This window comes from Centruroides vittatus, unplaced genomic scaffold, assembly GCF_030686945.1.
Source record: "Centruroides vittatus isolate TY-2023 unplaced genomic scaffold, ASM3068694v2 contig_2061, whole genome shotgun sequence".
Lineage (NCBI taxonomy): Eukaryota > Metazoa > Arthropoda > Arachnida > Scorpiones > Buthidae > Centruroides > Centruroides vittatus.
The window spans coordinates 182,481-201,249 of NW_027121278.1; the positions used below are offsets into that span (position 1 = coordinate 182,481).

Genomic DNA, 18,769 nt, shown 5'->3' on the forward strand with positions numbered 1-18,769 from the left:
ATGATTAGAAATCAAAGGAAACATTTAAATTGAGTTTGTAATTAATTTGTTCATCGCATGAACTTATCTGATATGTTTAATGAGAATATGATAGAGTCTAATTAACTATAACTTTATTCATTCTTCTCCTATTCTCTCTCATTTATTAAATATTGTTATTACGGTTATGAATTCGGAGAAACTTTTAAACTTCTAAAATTGATCAAAACCAACTTTACAATTTAATATAATTAAATTATTTGCGATTTAATAGATATATATTCGAATCCAGACAACAGGTGGATTTTTGGCAAGAAAATCCACATTAAAGAATTGGACAGAATTAAAGTAATGAAAGGCTTTGGAACCATTTACAACTTCCTAATCATTCTTCACGAAATGAGTCCAGCAAGTAATTGGAACTTTCTATAGATGAATTCCTACTACAGCTACTAGTCTATACTTTCAGCGATAAAGTTAAAAAAAAAGTAAGTAGCGAAGAAACATAGTTTGCTGAGTACAGCTCTCTGTAGTGCACTGTAACGGTCCTTTTCCTAACCCTAATTACTGCGGTTACATTAGAAGTAAAGTTGTCGGGACAATCGATCTCTCTCGACTCTAACTCTAATCAATACAACGTCTTGTCGATAATGTATGCAGTTGTTGGGGCCGAAGTTTCATCGGTCGATTTCCTTCAACTTTGAAAGACAGATATGTTTTCCACTTTCAACTGCATTCGAAGTTTTCGTTCAATAAAAATGTGTGTTCTAGGAATATTGCCATTTTCTACCTTTGCTTAGAAATTCATAGGCATACTGTTATATATCTAATATAATGTTTATTATTTATAAATCCTCGTGGAATATTACGTCACGTTTTCTTCTTTATCCACCACCGAAGGCATCTGAGTTGATTTAAGCGTGTTAAGAAATGATATAAAAGTTACCAAAAGTGATTCTACAGGCTGCATAGTTTAAGAGTTGATTAAAATCTTTATTATGAAACTATTAAACAATTTATTAAGCTATTTATATTTATGTTTAGCGTAAGGAGACTGAGCTGAAAGCTAAACAAAGCGCCAGTTGTTTACTTTCCTGCTAGATCTTAACTATTTTAATTACACGTAATTTCCTGTATGTATAATGTGTCATTCAAGTACAAACGAAAATTAGTTTGTGCTCAAACATATCTATAATTTTTACACACTTCTACACAAATACCATCTTTTTATTAACTTAAGGTAGCGTTTAATTTCCTAGACTTGTTTCTTATTTAAAAATTTATAGAAATGATTAAAAAAACTCCGTTAATTATTTATTTTTAAGGTAAATACATTGCGATTAGGTAATTTAATAAAGTATTTTTTAAGATAATAGAAATTAATACCGAAAAATCACTTAGAATTCTTTTAAATCATCAAAAAGCTTTTAATCACGGATCAAAAAGCATTCTAGTATTTAATGAGAAATTAGTCTTTAGATGGAGAAACATTTCCCTGTTTGAACTAATGTTTATTCTATCTATTGGAATGTGAAATTTCTTGATAATTACGTAGAGCATAGAATGCCCGTTTGTTAAAATATTTCTAATTCTGAAAATGACTAACGGGCATCGTTTTCTTACATGTTTACGCAACTAGAAACTTTGTAATTAGCGTTAAAAAAAAGATTAGAATTTGCATGAAAAATAGAAAATATGCAAATTAACTTTTCTCAGAATTTAAATCCATTATATACGGGCTCATCCGATAGATTAAAATTTAAAAAATAAGTTCTACGAAGAGTTTTTTAAATGTTAACTTTCATTTTATATTCAAAGACAGAACCTAGTTTTAATTTGATTTCTCTATTATACTTATTTGTTTGCTGAATAGATTAATTGTTACAATTATTAAATGTACTGTACTTACATTGCAAGTTATTTAACAGCTCTTTCTCATTTGTAACCATTACCTAAATCGTAATGAATATGTTGTACCGATAATAAATACTATGAGACACAATTGACTGAGTTAATCATGTAGAAATACCTGTTATGTTAATTCATTATAACAAATTTGATTTGAGTATTTCTTAACGATCCGTATACAAACAAACCACAAGTTCGCCATTATCTAAATGTTCGATTAGCAAGTCATAGAGAAAAGAAATAATTGGGAAGAGCCCCTCTTTACTAACTACCTCAATTTCAACAGACACGTCCTAAAGAAATTACAAACATCGCCGATCAACCATTAGCATTTAATTATAGACTGACATTTAAAGAGGGTTTCTCTATCTTTAAAGGATAATGAAAGACTTTGAAAGCCCTTCGCATCGATCAAGGTAGAATTGTTTCAAACGGTTAAAGTTTATAAAGCCTTAATATGGATTTTTATTAATCGCCCGTAATCTATTCCAAGGCTATAGGCTGTGTCCTACTTGTGTCCTATTAGGCAAGTTACAATTCTAGAACAGTAGGACAAAATTTGTTTTTAAAATTGTTATTAGAAAACTGTAGACTTATGCGAAATATCATGATGATGCAAGTAAAAGAAGGAATTTCTTAATGAATAGGCCTTATCTATTATATAAATTACCTGTTATTCTATTTTATTATATAATTTTTAATACAGGAAAGTTTTGGTAAGCTTCAAAGTATAATTTTTTGTATTAATTCTAGAGTTTTCAGTACTTATAAACGTGGTTAGATGAATAGTATATGACATATCGATTCTTATAGAAATGTAAACTTAAACACTATAAAAAATGCAAAACATGCAGTAAGTTTATAATGTAAAACGACTTGATCCTTATTGAAATTTACTTACTGAAGGAGTTATATAACTTACAATAGATCAATTTAAACAATTTTTCTAGATGTACAGTAGATTTATCATACGGTTTATATTTATGAATAATTCAATTCAACTTTTAAGTCTATTTATATATTTATTTGTTTGATATATATTTGCAGCAGTTTACAATATTCACTTTAAAGTCAACAAGACGAATAATTTATCTTCGCTAGTCCTGATGGTCCATGAGATCCTATTCCTTCTGTTTAATCCCGATTGATGTAGTCCAATATGTGACTATTATGCGTATGGCATCGTTCCCCAAACAGCCGGCTATTTGTCGTTGCCTTTAAATAAATCGTTCTCGAAAGATGAATGACGAGAAGCGCTTGCGGAATGCAAAGAACGAAATGCATTCCATCGTTATTGAATTGCCTTCTATCCTCCATTCTATCTTAGCAAGTTGATCAGCTTGTATGTATTCTGTTTATTTCGTTGAAGTTTTATCGACTTCCTCTAACCAAAATGTCTTATGAATGATAGGTTAAAACAAGAATTGTATTGTATTAGTCCATCGAATGTTGCCAATAGAATCAATCAATCATACCTTTGTCTTCCATTTTTCTATTTAAAAAAATAATAAAAGGGAAAAAACTTTAAAATTTTTAAATACAAACTATTATATTCTACGATCTTGAATAATCTCATTAAGTAGAGGTAATTATAATTGCTTATTCTAGGTATTTAATTTCGGCTACTTCGTTTTATGATGATTTATCTTAGTGTACAATAGATTATGTCAGAACATGTTTAGGTCATTAATCGACTATTTTGTGAGGAGACTACTTTTTATAGCAACAATAATGGATGTAATGGCTAGAACTGATAAAGCTAACAGGCTAATCGTCTACAGTGAATTGGTTTTTTTTTATTTTTATTTTTATCTTATTCCAACATAAAAATTTTCGTTTATACTACATTTGCATTGTGGAAAATTAAATTATGTTACATTTTATAATTTATTAAGGTGGAAAATAACGTATTAATTTATCATAGAGTTGTAAATAGATAAATTCATTAACTTGTTAAGAGCGGATTTCACTATATCTGTAAGTCCTGTTGCTTTGATTTTAAAGATATAAAATACACGAAAAACAATTCATCTATATATTAAGCTATACGTAGAATATTCCTTAATATATAAAAGTCATGCGCACTTCTTAAATAATGGAAAAATTGTGAAAAAATAAATCAAAGTATTAATTTCGTGAAAAAAATTATTGATTTTTTTAATATGATTAGTGGTCTCTCGACTAAAACGATTTTGTAGCGTTATCTGGACAATAATAATTTTAATTAGATCCTATACCTGTTAATTACGAAACGAATTTTATCGAATTTTGTGGTTCATAAGGGATGAAACTAGGAGGAATCAAGATGGATTAGAAATTAGCCCGCAGGTATAGACGATGAATTGTAATAACTAGATCCTATTTATTAAAGATATCTGATAGATAAGATAAGAAGCTTTAGGCAGTGTAACCTAGTTAAGCAAAGGTCGGAGGAATTTAAGATGCCGAAAGGTTTTTTACTTACAGATGATATCAGAAGCAACTGGTGAAAGAATAATCTTCCTCTTTCTTCCAGGCATGCACGGCAGCTAAAGCCATATTTTCTTAACTTCCTTAATGAAATTCTCAATAAATTTTGAGTTGTTAAAACGATAAGGTATAGTTTTTTTTTCCATATAAATTATGCTAGGCGCTCGAGGACAAATTATAATTTATGATTTAATGTTAGTGTCATTTATCATAAATAAAAGTTATCATTGGACTATATATTTTAATATAGTAACTTTATCACCTTTCTATTACTTAAACATCTTAGTGGAGTTGTGAAACAAGTTTTATTATTTCAAATAGCTTCGTAAGTAAATATAAGTTATTACATTAGTTTTCTTATCATTTTTATGTCCTTATAATTCAATTTAATTTCTGAAATGACTTTCTTGATGCGGTAATTTGTTATTCGGAATATTTAAACGCGAGTCTGAACCAATTTATAACAGCATCGCGTTTTTTAAATACGCTGATAATTTCTTTCATAATCACAATATGCAATTGATAAACTGTTAAAATGAATTCTACGAAAATTAATACCTATCTGCATCCTAATTTAAAGATATTAAGTACGAATAACGTACATATTCGCCATCTCTTTGTAGTTACAGTACTAAGTTCTGTTACTCTAATTGCCATAAATTATTATATTATTCTAATGAATAATAATGTTAAAGCATTTCGAGATTAAAAATTACAAATATAATTGCTGTGTTTTCAGTGAATTTAACAAGAATATAACTCATTTAATTCCCATTTTTATATAATTAAATATCACAGATAAATGATCATATATAAAGTTAGCTTAATACTAAATTAATTGATGATAAATCTAAATTTTGTAAATTAAATAGAATGTATTTTATTAACTACTGCTTATTTATATTTAGATTAAACTCCTACCTAGTTGCAATATAATTTTTAAACATACGCTTATAGATTAGTTTCTATATTTTTATAACATTATTTTCGTTTATAATATTTTAAAATACGTTGAAAAGATCAAGAATAATTCAATTAACACCTTTAAACCACGTACTATTGCTTATTGATTATCAGCAATAATACGTGGTTTAAAAGATAGCAATAAAACATATTTATTATTATATATGTAATAATTAATTAATAAATAAATTAATTGATGGGATTGTAGGCTATTATATTGTCTAATTTAGTTAAACGTAAGTTAGATAGCATAATAAAGAACTTACAACTATGTATTATAAAGAATTAAACTTATAAGTAATTCAATAAACTTTTAAGTAAAGTTTTAGTAATAAAACACTAAAATTTACATGCTAAAATCAATCAAAAACTGTAAAGTTTTATAAAATGTTAAAATGTATATTTCCTTAAATGATGTATTTAAAGTGAAAAAAAAAACACATAAACATTTAATAATTTTAATAAAAATTCTATTTATTTTAAAAATATTTACATATATATATAGGTTATATATATATATTCGTTGTCAGATTTTTTGCAAAAAAAGTAATTGATTTTTCTAAGAAAGAAAACGGGGAAAAAACGAGTCTTTGAATCAAACTGAAAGACCAATCTTTCTCAAATATGATTTGGAAAAAGTATCCCCTCCATTGATCACTGTGGATTTCAGCGTAATTTCCATCCCTTAGACTGTATAAAATCAGCAATGATACAATTTAAAACAATATATGAAGATAACCACGAATCTTAGAAATCGCTGTGACAGTCGAAAGAAAAAGGTACTAGTAGATAGAACGAAATGGCAAGTATTCCTAGAAGAGTTTTCAAACTTTTTCGTGGTTTTGTTTCGAGATTCTAGAGGAGCACGTGCTGAGAGAAGAAGCTTGGCAATGCAACGAAGGGGAAAGGGGGAAAGAGAATATCTGCAGACGTTGATGGAGATGAATGAGATGTAGAAAGATCGCTTCCTCTGCTCGTTCGGTGCGTACAACTTCGATTGTTGCCATCCCCTGCACAACAATACTTTTCTATTGTTGATAGTGTTGCATCCCCCTTCCTACATCCGAGATATATGGATTTTCATTGTTGTACCGGGCGAGAAGAAATCTTTTTTTCCCCTTATATTTCTGTTTTAAATTTTTTTCAATCCCTGTCTTTACGGATTGTGGTTGATTTTGTTGTTCCTTGTTAGAAAAGGAATTTTTTAACACGAAGAGGAAGAAGCAGACACTCTCTAATTAGAAACTGCCTAAAGTCATCATATGCTCCTACTTTTTCTATCAAAAACTCCAGTGGCCCATTCTTGACATATAATCTATCTTCTTTTACATTCGAATATGATCTATGGGTCGTTAGGTCGTAGTATCTCTCTTAGAGTCCAGTTGAGCTTGTTTATTCAGGTTTTATAAGAAATATAGAAATAGTGTTAATTATATTTATGATAAATTATAACATAAGCCATAAGTCAAATATTTGAAGTAAATCCAACGAAAAATAATAATAATATATCATCAGTTATTGAAGGAAAATTGCAAAATAGTAAGTTCTATCTCGGTTTATCTTAATGATAGCCTAAAACACAGAGAAAAGCCTAGGATAAGTTAATAGTCCACAATGCAGATACTTCATAAATGACATGAAAATTTTATTTATTAAATTAAGTAGGCCTATACAATTTTTAGCAGAACATGTGTATGTACAGTACAGTACATGTTTTGCTTAAATCTGTGCACACGTCAGAAGATTCTACTTAGAGAATACTGTAAACAGAAGCCTGATATAGTAATATAAAAGGCTATGTTAGTGTATTAATAGAGTAGCTAGCATTTTCTGGCAAAGCATGTATTTATATACAATAACTAATTCCTTACAGCCTGAACACGAAATATTTAGCCTATTCAATCTAAACTGTGCCTTTTCTAACACGAAAGAGAACGGGTGAAGTTGTCACATCCATTAGTATCGTTCACGAATGCGTGATTCACAGATATGATTGTCGACGGCAATCGCTTTGATATAAATTCTGATGTACGCGTAGACTTTCTAATTTTCGTGAACTATATCATTAAATGTCTGTAAACAATATTATATAAATTTAAAGCGCTATATTAATATAATTATTTGTTATAATAATTTCATATTTTAAATATCATTTAAAACTAATTTCGACTTTTTTCTTACTTACAAATAATCATCTAAATGACGATTTGAAGCTATTTGAGGCGATTATTTAACACGTTCGTCGTAGTAAAGCTTCCTATCAAAACAAATGAGTCCCTAGAGAATGATCTGGCATACTGATTAGCAAACCAATTAAGTGTGTACTGAGGAAGGTTAAATTATCATCTGCTAAAAAGTAGTTTACATCGAAGTGTTTTTGTTTTCTTCATCAACATTTTCCTGCTACTTCTAAATACTTATTTTTATATTTTAAAATCTACTATGATTATAACCAATTAGACTGCATTAATTAAGTGAAAAAATAAAACTGTTGTTAAAACGTTCAACTAATTATTGGAGTATCAACAGATCTATCATTTTAATGCACCAATGCCCTTCAATAACTTACAAAATTTCTTGTATGAAGCTGTTGACTTCATTATTTAAAGAATTAAGCTTTTTCTTTTTACCCCTTACAAAAGACACAATTTAGCATAGTTTTACTAAGATTTATTATATAGTAATTTAGAAATAAACAAGAATACTTCGAGATTTATGGACATTAGATAGAAAGGCAGCACTCAGTTCTTAGCTCTAAAAGGCCGGAAAGTAGACAAAACGAAAACAAGATTAAGGAACATCCATTTGCTTCTATTCGATCTGCTAATGAAATAGACTGTGTATGCATGCATCACTTTTCTTAGTACTGGATATCCGGAAAGTTTTAGACTGTATTGCTGCTGTACCAGATTGCATGGCGTGTTATCTAATGGCATAGTGCGACAAAGTGGTCTGAGCTCAGAGCCATTTGCTATCTCTTAGTAAATGATATGTGTGTTTAGATTGTCATCCCTTCTTCCTAACTTGTGTCAACATACAGAAAGATTAGTCTATTTTAGTTCCCCATATTGAATTATTTTACTAGTAGGCTTTTAATTCTTTGCTAATTTACATCCTAACGGTTAACTAATAAGTAATACAATATTTTCTATTCGGATAAAAAGTTTATATAAAAATTATTATTAGTTGATATCTATATTTTATATAAGTTACAGCAGGGATTCCCGACGGGGTTTCTATCCTCCTGGGGCCAATGGAATTTTGAAAGGGGTCGAGAATTTCAGATAATTTTCAAATAATGACAACAACCATGTGGGAAATTCATTAACTGATTTGATAATTTACTTGATATATTACGCAAAATCTTGGGAAATAACATAAACATTTTAAAGGAACCTCCTTAAAATTTTTACGTTATTGTCCAAGATTGAAAAGAATATGTTCTATATAATGGTCAATGGAAGAAAAACGTTAAAAATCTCTCTTATACAGTATATTGAATAATATTTAGATTGTGTCAACTAAGAACCGTGAATATTTTCTAATATATTAGCTTATCTAAATGAACTTTAATATATGAAAAATGTGCCCAAATCAGATTAATTGTGCTATCTTTTTGCTGTATTTTTCTATAAATAATAACTTTTAAAAATGCAAAAATTAAGCGAATTTTATTTTAACTATGCAGACAATACAAAGATAAATACGTAATTAATAGATCACAAAATTATTATTAGATAGATATAATAAAATATTTTGGAATTTTTTTTTACTCATAAAAAGTTTATTACAGTATTTTTTAAAGAGTCAAAGTTAAAAGATGTATAAAAATTGATATAATATATTTATTCCTGAGTAAAAATCTATACGAGGAAAAAAAAAAAAAAATTAAAAAGTTAATTTTAAATCAGAAATTATATTTAAGTATTTACAGATTTTTAATTATAAAAGTTGAACTCCGGCGAATGACTTTTCTGAAAGGAGGAAATATGAGGCAATTAAATATTTGAAAAATAGAAAATACTCTAGTGTGGATGATATGATTAATGAGATATTAAGGCAAGTACCGCATGTGGAAAGAGTAGGCTATTTTGTACTTGAATGAATATTAAACAAATGGCGAGAGAACGCATTGCTTTATGATCAGATTTTTATTATATTATGTCAAATAATGAAATGTTACATAAAATTCTTTATTATAAATTTAATCATGAGACACGGAATTTGAAAAGCGTGAAATTAGCGAAAACTTTAAGAAATGTTAAAGTAGATTGATAAAATTTTATAATTACTATATTTAATAAATTTTTGAATACAATAAAAAAGTAGAATTCGATATTTACATTTGAAAAATTTATGTTTTCGGTACGTACTTTTCTCAAAATGCAATTAAGTTAATCAAAGTGATACAAAAATCTTTGTTATTCAGCTTAAAGATAACCCGAATTGACCATACATTTTAATTACAAAGTTTTCTTTGATTATTTAAATTTTCTTATAAATGTATTAAATAAATTTACAAGTTACGATTTAAAAATACTATTATTTATTTATTTATTTATTTAAATAACTTTTTCGAACGTAAATAATTACTCGAGTACAGTATAATTTTAAAGAAAATGTATTTAAATATCCGAAACTGAACTACTACTTTATATTTTATAAATACATAAAATTACTCAAATATAATTTTAAAGATGATTATATGTTTTTTGTAAATATTTATATAAGCTTTTATTCGCAAGGAAAGTTTTAAATATAAATATATAAGGGTAGAAACTCAGATGTTTTGAAAATTAGCTTGGGAAAAAAACAATAACTTCCGAAGTAAATAAGGATTAAGTAAGTGAATTTATATATCACAAAATATATAAAATAAGTAGAAAACTAATAAACTTATAGTTTAAATCATAAGGTTTTTGTTTAGTGTAGGATACAATTTATATCTTAGAGTAATTCAGTCGATAAGTTTACAATCTTAGAATATGATGTACTGTACTTAAATCTGTTATTTTCAAATATATTTTAAATTTTATTATAATAAAACAAATATAAATTTATTATTTATGAAAGGAAAGTATTAGATACAGTTGCATAGGTAAAACTATGAAGAATTATGTAAGGTGTTATTGCATTATATTACAGTTAATATAAAGTTTATACTGTAATTATTTTTATATAAAATAAATAATATAAAATTAGATAATCGTTTATAAAGGTTATTTCATAATAAAATATTTCTAGAGGTACGTTAAATATATTTTTATTTCATAATGTTAAATGAAAAACTACACTTTTAAAATTGATTTCAATGGTACAATTTTCGCAGTTTTGTTAATTGTTTAATGAGATAACTGTCTAATAATACAGTGCAAGTAATAAATTATGTCATTTTAGAGGAAATGGAAATCTAGAGTACGAGATAAACATGGCCTATCCAATTAATTCATCCCATTTTTCGATGAATAACCCTCCTGTTCACTATACAATTTACAATTTTTGTGATTAACCTGTTACATATAAAATACTAAAACTTTTACAAATATAAACATAAGTTAATTAATTTAATCGAATAAAGAAAATTGAATATCTAATTAAATACACAAATATTTTTCTTAAAAATCACAAAATAAAAGATTTTTACTTTCAAAATGCCTACTTTACATATTTATTTTAAAATTATGTGCGATTTATTAGTTCTTAAATTATTGTTTAATTTAAAATAAACGATATTTACTTAAAATTATAAAAAATATCTTGTTATAAAATAAGTTTATAAAAGTTAAACTAATGATTAGAAGTTTCCAATTATTAAATTTCATTCCATATTTATACAAAAGAGAAAACTTTAACAATTTCTTCTAAGATTAGACATTGCAAAAATTAAAATATAAAATGATGTATTATGTATAATGATGATACTGTTCCATATTCTGTAACGATCGACGTGCATTTAAAATTTCTTGATAAGAACCGTATAAGTTAATATAGACTAATTAATGTAAATGACTTATGTAAATTTTCTTTTCAGCAAATAAGCAATAAAAATTAAGTCTATCGCCTTATAATGAAGTTTGAAAAGAGAGGAAAAATCAGTTATCTAAATTATGAGACTGTGCTTTTTTAATATAATGATTAGCTCAGAAGAGAACATCATTCACGTTTATAAATATTATAGAGAGAAGATGTATTTTAATTTAGAAAAATAATCCAAATAGATAAAAATTAAAGTATAATTGAAATTTATACAAATAGAAAAATCAGAGCTGTAACGAGATAAGTTAAATTCATATTGTGCATCAACTGAGATAATCAGTAACAGGGACTACATTTGAATTGGCTTTCCTGTGTTACATTTTCTCAACTGATGCTTGACAATGTTAATTGAATTTCGCTGTTATCTAATCGGGTATATTCTTTCCAATCTGTATAAATTCATTATATTGTAATTTTTAATTTCTCTGGTAATTTTTCACATAATTTATTTTTTAATTAATATATTAAAAATTTAAAAACTTCCATTTATAATGAATCGATTTTATAAGTTACCTATGGAATTTTTAATATTATATACGTAAATTATAATAAGATAGTTGCCAAAATTAAAATCATTATTTATAAGAAGCAGGTAAATGCTCGGTTCTGCCCGATGGAAAAATATAATAAATATTAAAAAGAAAACTTTGCTTATTTTAGCCTATTAATTTATCACTAAGTGTCAAGGGAATGAAATGGGGGAGACCGTGTTTCATAGTATCTTATATTTTTCGTGAGGTCCTAGAGAGTAAGTATGAAGAATTTGGTACAGTTCGGTCAGAGTTTAGAAATTTATGGGGAACAGACATCGAACAAACATATTATTAGGTCTATATACACATAATATACCTTGTGATATATAGTTAAAGAACCGAAATATTTATAAAAGCATCGTAAAAATATCACTTAAAGATCATCTTGATAATCCATGTAGTCTGTATTATACGCCTATATAAGTTACCTGTAGATATAGGCCTATAATCTTATATATATAGCCTATATAATTTATAAAATAAACACTATTTAAAAACAGATTTTAAGGGTATTAATTGCTAACATTGTGGGAAAATATAGTTAATAATGAAACTAGATAATTCAGTAATAAATTAACATGTATTAAAAAGAAGTAATAAGGATTTCTTTTCTTTCTGTTTCAAATCATTTTTAAATTATTAAAATTTGAACAATTTAACAATACTTTAAATGTAACATTTTAAAAAATGATTAAGTTATTAACTGAAGAATAGGCTACATATAAATATAGGCCTATATTTATAGGCTATAAGTTATGCACAATACATTGTGCTAGAAGAAACTGCGCTGATTTTAAACATTAATAGCGACTTTTAACCATGTTGGGCAGAATTATAATAATCTTGGATATTATTTCATGTAAAATTGTTATAATAAGAATAATTTTAAAAAATTATACGCCTTTATAAATCTGAATTTTTTATTTGTAGTTAGATTATATATATTAAATATAGGCCTATAATATATAGCAGCTTATATAAAAAGACTTAAGTATCTCATAGAACGTTAGATAAATAAGAATTTATATAGTTAAACATGCGAATTTCGTGTTAAAAATAATATATATTTAATTAAGTGGTTTAATTGTAATTTCTTTTAGACATTAAAACTGTCAGAAATAAGTTACAATAGAAATTTCATCTAAATGAGAGTTGTTTTGAATTAGCGGAATAATTTAATTTCTATTTTATTTATCTATATAAGTCATTACAAATTTAACGCATTTATATTTGAAACTTTTAATTTTCTTCGACCTGGATGTCCGGAAATATGTATTAAAATGTATTAAAATAACGCAAACAAGCAATGCAAAGTTTATGAAGCTTTATATTTAGTTGATTAATATTATCTGCTTTGAATGTATAGATAATGAATTAACATAGAGAGTAATAAGTTTATGAAATTAAGAATTAAATAGAAATGATTAAATATAATATAATATTTTTGTCAGGCTACATAAAGTACAATGCTATATTTAATTGTTCCTATAGAGCCTAACAATTTGTGCAACTTTTCAATTATTATTATGAGTTTCTAGAATACAGAACGTTAAGAAAGAATTTACCAGTAACTGACTAGTAATAAAAAACATTAAATCTTTTCTGAACGATATCAGATGTTTTACAAGATTGCATTCGCTATAATTAATTTTATACAGAAGTTTCATCACTACGTATACAAATATGAATATATTTATGTCGCTATTAATGAAATTTTTCATAGAATAGCGTTCTTATAAATAAATAAAAATATTTATATTAATATTATTTATTTACGTAGAAATCATTAGAGAGCGACTGTAGAAGCTTAAAACGTTTTCTTCGCTGGTAGATTTTTCTCTATAAATTCCGTCTTAATTTCATTTATCTTTCTGCTAAATTTATTCACAAAGATGCTAATTGGACTTTTAAAATCTTCATATATTTTTCAACCTTTTCTTTAATCGATTTTTACTGTCTTAAAGGTGCTCTTTACTTTCTAATTTCGATCTTTATTTCACGTTCGATCAAATATCAACCGAAATTATTACATAAAACTTACACCAATTAGATTCTAAATTTTCTCTATTTAATATACATTATTTGAAGGTTAATAATTATTATGTCTAATTGATTCTCTTTATAAATAATTTAATAATTTAAGAAATCATCAGAATACTCGTATAAGGATTTGCAGAAGTAAATGAAATACGTTTCATAACGTAGAATAAATTTTGACCTAATATAGACTCTTTACAATAGGTCAGAATGGAAAAATTGAATAAAAATAAAATTAAAAACGGAAATTTTTAAAATAAATTAAGCATAATATTTTAATGTATTTATTAATTAAATATATTTTAAGTGATCAAATTCATATCTTAATAACTTAGCTGAATATAAGTTATAAATTACTTACAACGTATTAGGAAATCATATTTTTTAATATTATTATTGCTATTTTTAAGATAAATACGTAAATTTTTAATTTAAATAATAATATTTTACATTATTTTTACAAAAATCTTTAAGCAAAATATATAAATAAGGCAATTAATTTCCAATATGAGTAGTGAAGCTTGGAATAGTTAATAATTTAAATTATATTTATAATCAAATTTAATTCGGATGTTTGTTAAGTTTATGTCCAGATAATAACTCAAATTTAAAGATGAGAATAATGTATTCACAGAAGATATTTATATAAACAAGTTATAAGGCCTATAGCCTACTTGCGAGAACCTTTTCTACTTAAATATTCACTTTTTTGATTTACGATTAATATTTAATGTAATGAAACACGTTAAATAAGTCATACATTATTATTTTAAAGAAAGATTTTATTTTCTGCCTTAATTTGAAGACTTTATTAACTTTGCATCATCAGATGAATAAACAGTGATTTACCTACCATCTGAGGCTTTCAGATTCGATTCTGACGCACCTTTTTATTATTTTTTATAAATAATTCGAACCCGATTTTGTTCTTTGTTCTTCATTTATGTTGGCAGATTGCAGGTTCCTTTATAAAATCAGACCTTTCTCCCACTTCTTATAGATAACACGAGATTGCCTGTTTAGCCACAAGCTCGCAAAATAATTTAGTCTAGACGGTTCATATTATAAAATATAATTTTTAATCTGTAACTGATTTTTCATAAAATCTCAGAAGATAATGAAGAAATAATTTTGTTTAAATTTCTGCTGTCAAAAATCGGAAAAACTCTAACTCGCTGAAAGATGAATAATTGTTTATATTCTTTTTTGATCTTCCAAAATTACTCAGTAAACAATACAGTTTTCAGAAATACAATCCCTTTAGTATAATATAGGCCTAATACAAGTCTAATAATTAACTTAATTAGCAATTAATTTTGCATTTTTATGCCAATAGATTTTGCATCAATTTCCTATCCAACAAAATAACGTTTCTTACTTTTAAACTTTTTGTGATGATTTCAAATATTGTTTGATATAAAAGAAAAGACAAAATAATATACTGGATTTAGCTTTGAATTCTTTATAACATTTACAGTATATTTAACCATTGAGAACAGAAAAATATATAGTTTGCTTCTGATAAAATATAAGCATAACATTGATTCATACAAATAGATCGATTAACATAGACATTAATAGATTTTTTTTCTATATAATTATATGTTCTCTCTTAAATTATTTATCATTTACTTCAGTTTTTTTCATTACACGCTTAAATATAGATGTATTTTCCATTACAAGGTTATGTTTTCTAATTATTATTTATGAGCTTATATACCACTTTTTACATCTATTGATTCTTTGTATGATTTGATAATCATATTATTTAAGATAATAAAATTAATTTAGAAAAAATATTTAAAAACAAAAATCATATTTAGGCTCTATTTTTTTTCTAAATTGAATTTTCTATCATATAATTATTTAATGCAAAATAATAATAATCTGTATTAGGCCTATAAGGTTTCAATCGTATCTCATAAACAATAATCATAGATTCAACATTCTTCTTTACGCAATGTTAATTAAAAGAATAAACTAAAAAAATAATTGGTAAGTATATTTTAATGGGGTGTATTGAATTAAAACACGACATAATTTAAATAACTAAAATCAACGATAATATAAATAGATATTTACATGATAAAATTAAATATAAATATGAGTAGCAAGAGAAGTGATCTTCGCAATCACTTCTGTTATTCCCGGTACTTATTCCGTGGTACCCGGGTACCACGGTACGTACCCGGTACCGTGTACAAAGTCTCATTTTCCCATTAATTGTGATCATTATTTATTTATATTAAAATATAAGTTTTTATTAATCTAATATACATTATATATATTTACTGCTTAATAAACTAGAAAAGATATCAAATTCAAAAACTTTAGCTTGCTCTAGCCTATACTACAATACAATGAAAAACTTAAAATTTAAGTAATATTTACAAAAGTTTATAAAAACTCATAAATGTAAAATATCTTTGGCTAATTCCTATAACTTAGCTAATTATTACCATTTTTAAAAATAAAATTGTAAAATTTTACATGATTTTAAACATACAAATCAAATGAAAATATCTTATTTTATAAATATGTTATATTAAATTTTTTTACATCATAACTTAAAATTTATTTAAATAAAACTTCGTGTGCTTCATAATATTTCAATATTATATTCCTAAGAAGAAAAATGAATTGATGATATTCAACTGGTGTAATATAAGCTGATATTCATGCTAATAACATAAAAAAATATTTTATAAGAGAGGAAAAAACACAATACAGATATTAAAAATAAATATGTAGCTCAATAAAAGATTTTATGAATATTATATGAGAAGTTTAACGCGTATCGATCTTGCCATTAATTTTTTAAGAAGTTTAGTTTTTTATGTTATATATATACGTGATATATAGGCTATGCTACCTATTGAAAATTAAGTAAAATTATTAATTTAATCAATTAATTTGATGTTATTATTCATTAATATTAAAAATCGTTGTCGAGAGCTTTGATCGTTTTCACTATAGGCTTCATTTTATCGATATTATATCTTCATCATCTTCATTTTTACATCCTTAGTCACTCACTCACTTTGTTCCTAATATCATTCCGGTTGATAACATGAAAAACAAACTTTCATTTCCTCTTAATTATCTCTTCTACCAATGAGTAGACTGAACAAAATTTCATAATTTTATCTTCCTACTTATCTATAAATGTATATATCAAGAGCATTTATTCTTCTAACAATTTCTTTTCGCTTCATTCAGCTTTCGTATCTATAGTTATGATAAAAGAAATTTTACAATAAAAACTTTATGAGCTAAAAGAATAGAAGTTATTTTCTTATAGCTCAAAGACACATTTAATAAAATTTCATTCTTCAATAACTTTCTACAAAATCTTATATATTATTTTTAATATACTTCCTGTCATTATAGACTCTATAATTCAAGTAAATGATCTAACTTAGTAGTTTGAATCAGACATTATGTTAAATTCTCCAACTTCTTCATCTTATCATTAACTTACTTATGAAAAATTTATCCAAATTCCGAAAAATTCGATCAGATTATCTTAAGTAGTAAAATGTTTTATTGCAGTTATTCTTTTAAAATATTATTATAAATAGCATAATTAAATAAATAAATAAAATAATTAAGCAATTTTTCGATTTAAATTAATTTCAAAAGTTTTATAAAAATCATTTTAGTAACTTGTAAACATAGCCTAATAATTCTTCACTTTTAAGTGCTTTCTTGTAATTTCGCATCTACAGAGCGACTTTCTTTTTAAATTTAGAATGTGATTTTATTTTTATCCTTTTATTTTTAAAAGTTATTCTGTCGTTAAATACATTTTCTTGAAATATTTTAAGAAAATTTTTATTTCCAATTTTCTGCATTGTAATTTATTGGCATTTTCTGCTTAGTATTATAATCGATTTATTAAAATCATTAATTGTTCAACTGTTGCACAGATGAAAATCGTTAATTTTATCAAAAATTTTGTAAAATATTTTTAAATCCATAGAAAAAAATGGATGAAAATGTAGAAAAATATATTTGAATTTAAGGTAATTTATTACTAAATTTCTCTCTGCATGAAAACAGTAGAAACTTTAATAATAAATCGAGACGAAGTCTATTTCTAAAGATTTTTTTGCTCTTCATTTTAGAAAAATTAAGAAAAGATCGGTTTTTGCGCTTAAGGTTTTTCTCTAAGGCATTAATTAGTAGGCTATACATTATGAGGTGTCGTTTAAGTGTCTCATAATAAACAAAATTAAGATCTTTTTTTAACTTTAGGCAAATATATTATATGAAAAAAAATTCAATTTCGTTCATTAAACTAGTGAATTATCGATGAGGTACGAGAAACCAAATCCCAATCATCTGTAAGAAATGATGAGGAAATCAGAATGGATTCGAAACAGGATAGGACAAGTGTGCAAGTAGTGCAATTTATGCAATAATATATTAATAAGGAAGCTTCTTATTGCTTAATTAAAGCTAAATAAATAAATAATATGATTTTAATAAATTCTCTTATCAATCTATTAGGCCTATGTGTTTTGTTTATTAATAATAAGATGTAAGGATATTAAAACTTAACTTATTTTTAACATTTTCAGAAAATTAAATGTCTAATTTAGTCAACTTTCTAATATTCCCTTTCTTGAAAGATTAAAATCATTGAATGAAATAAGAAAATGAAAAGGTAATCTATTTATTTTATTGTATTCTTCAAATTTCTTAAGTATAACTATGTTTAAAAAACTCGCCTTAAAAAATAAATAAATAAAAGTAGAGGAAAACATTCTTATCCGAAGTTCAACTGATTTATTAAGTTGTTTTCATTATATTTTTCAGTAGCTTATATAGGAACATACCAT

General features: G+C 25.4%; 1 protein-coding gene across 2 annotated transcripts in view; it reads left to right on the forward strand.

The window, feature by feature from the left end:
* Positions 1-18,769, forward strand: part of LOC136970611 (homeotic protein proboscipedia-like) — a 44,911-nt gene that overhangs the window by 19,320 nt on the left and 6,822 nt on the right. Inside the window, exon 1 of one of the 2 annotated variants that reach the window (XM_067265059.1) lies at positions 18,532-18,594. The exons of the other annotated variant lie outside the window; for it this stretch is intronic. The gene's annotated coding sequence lies outside the window, so the exon portion shown is untranslated. Of the gene's footprint in view, positions 1-18,531; positions 18,595-18,769 lie in introns of those variants that run through there. 2 annotated transcript variants of the gene reach the window in all.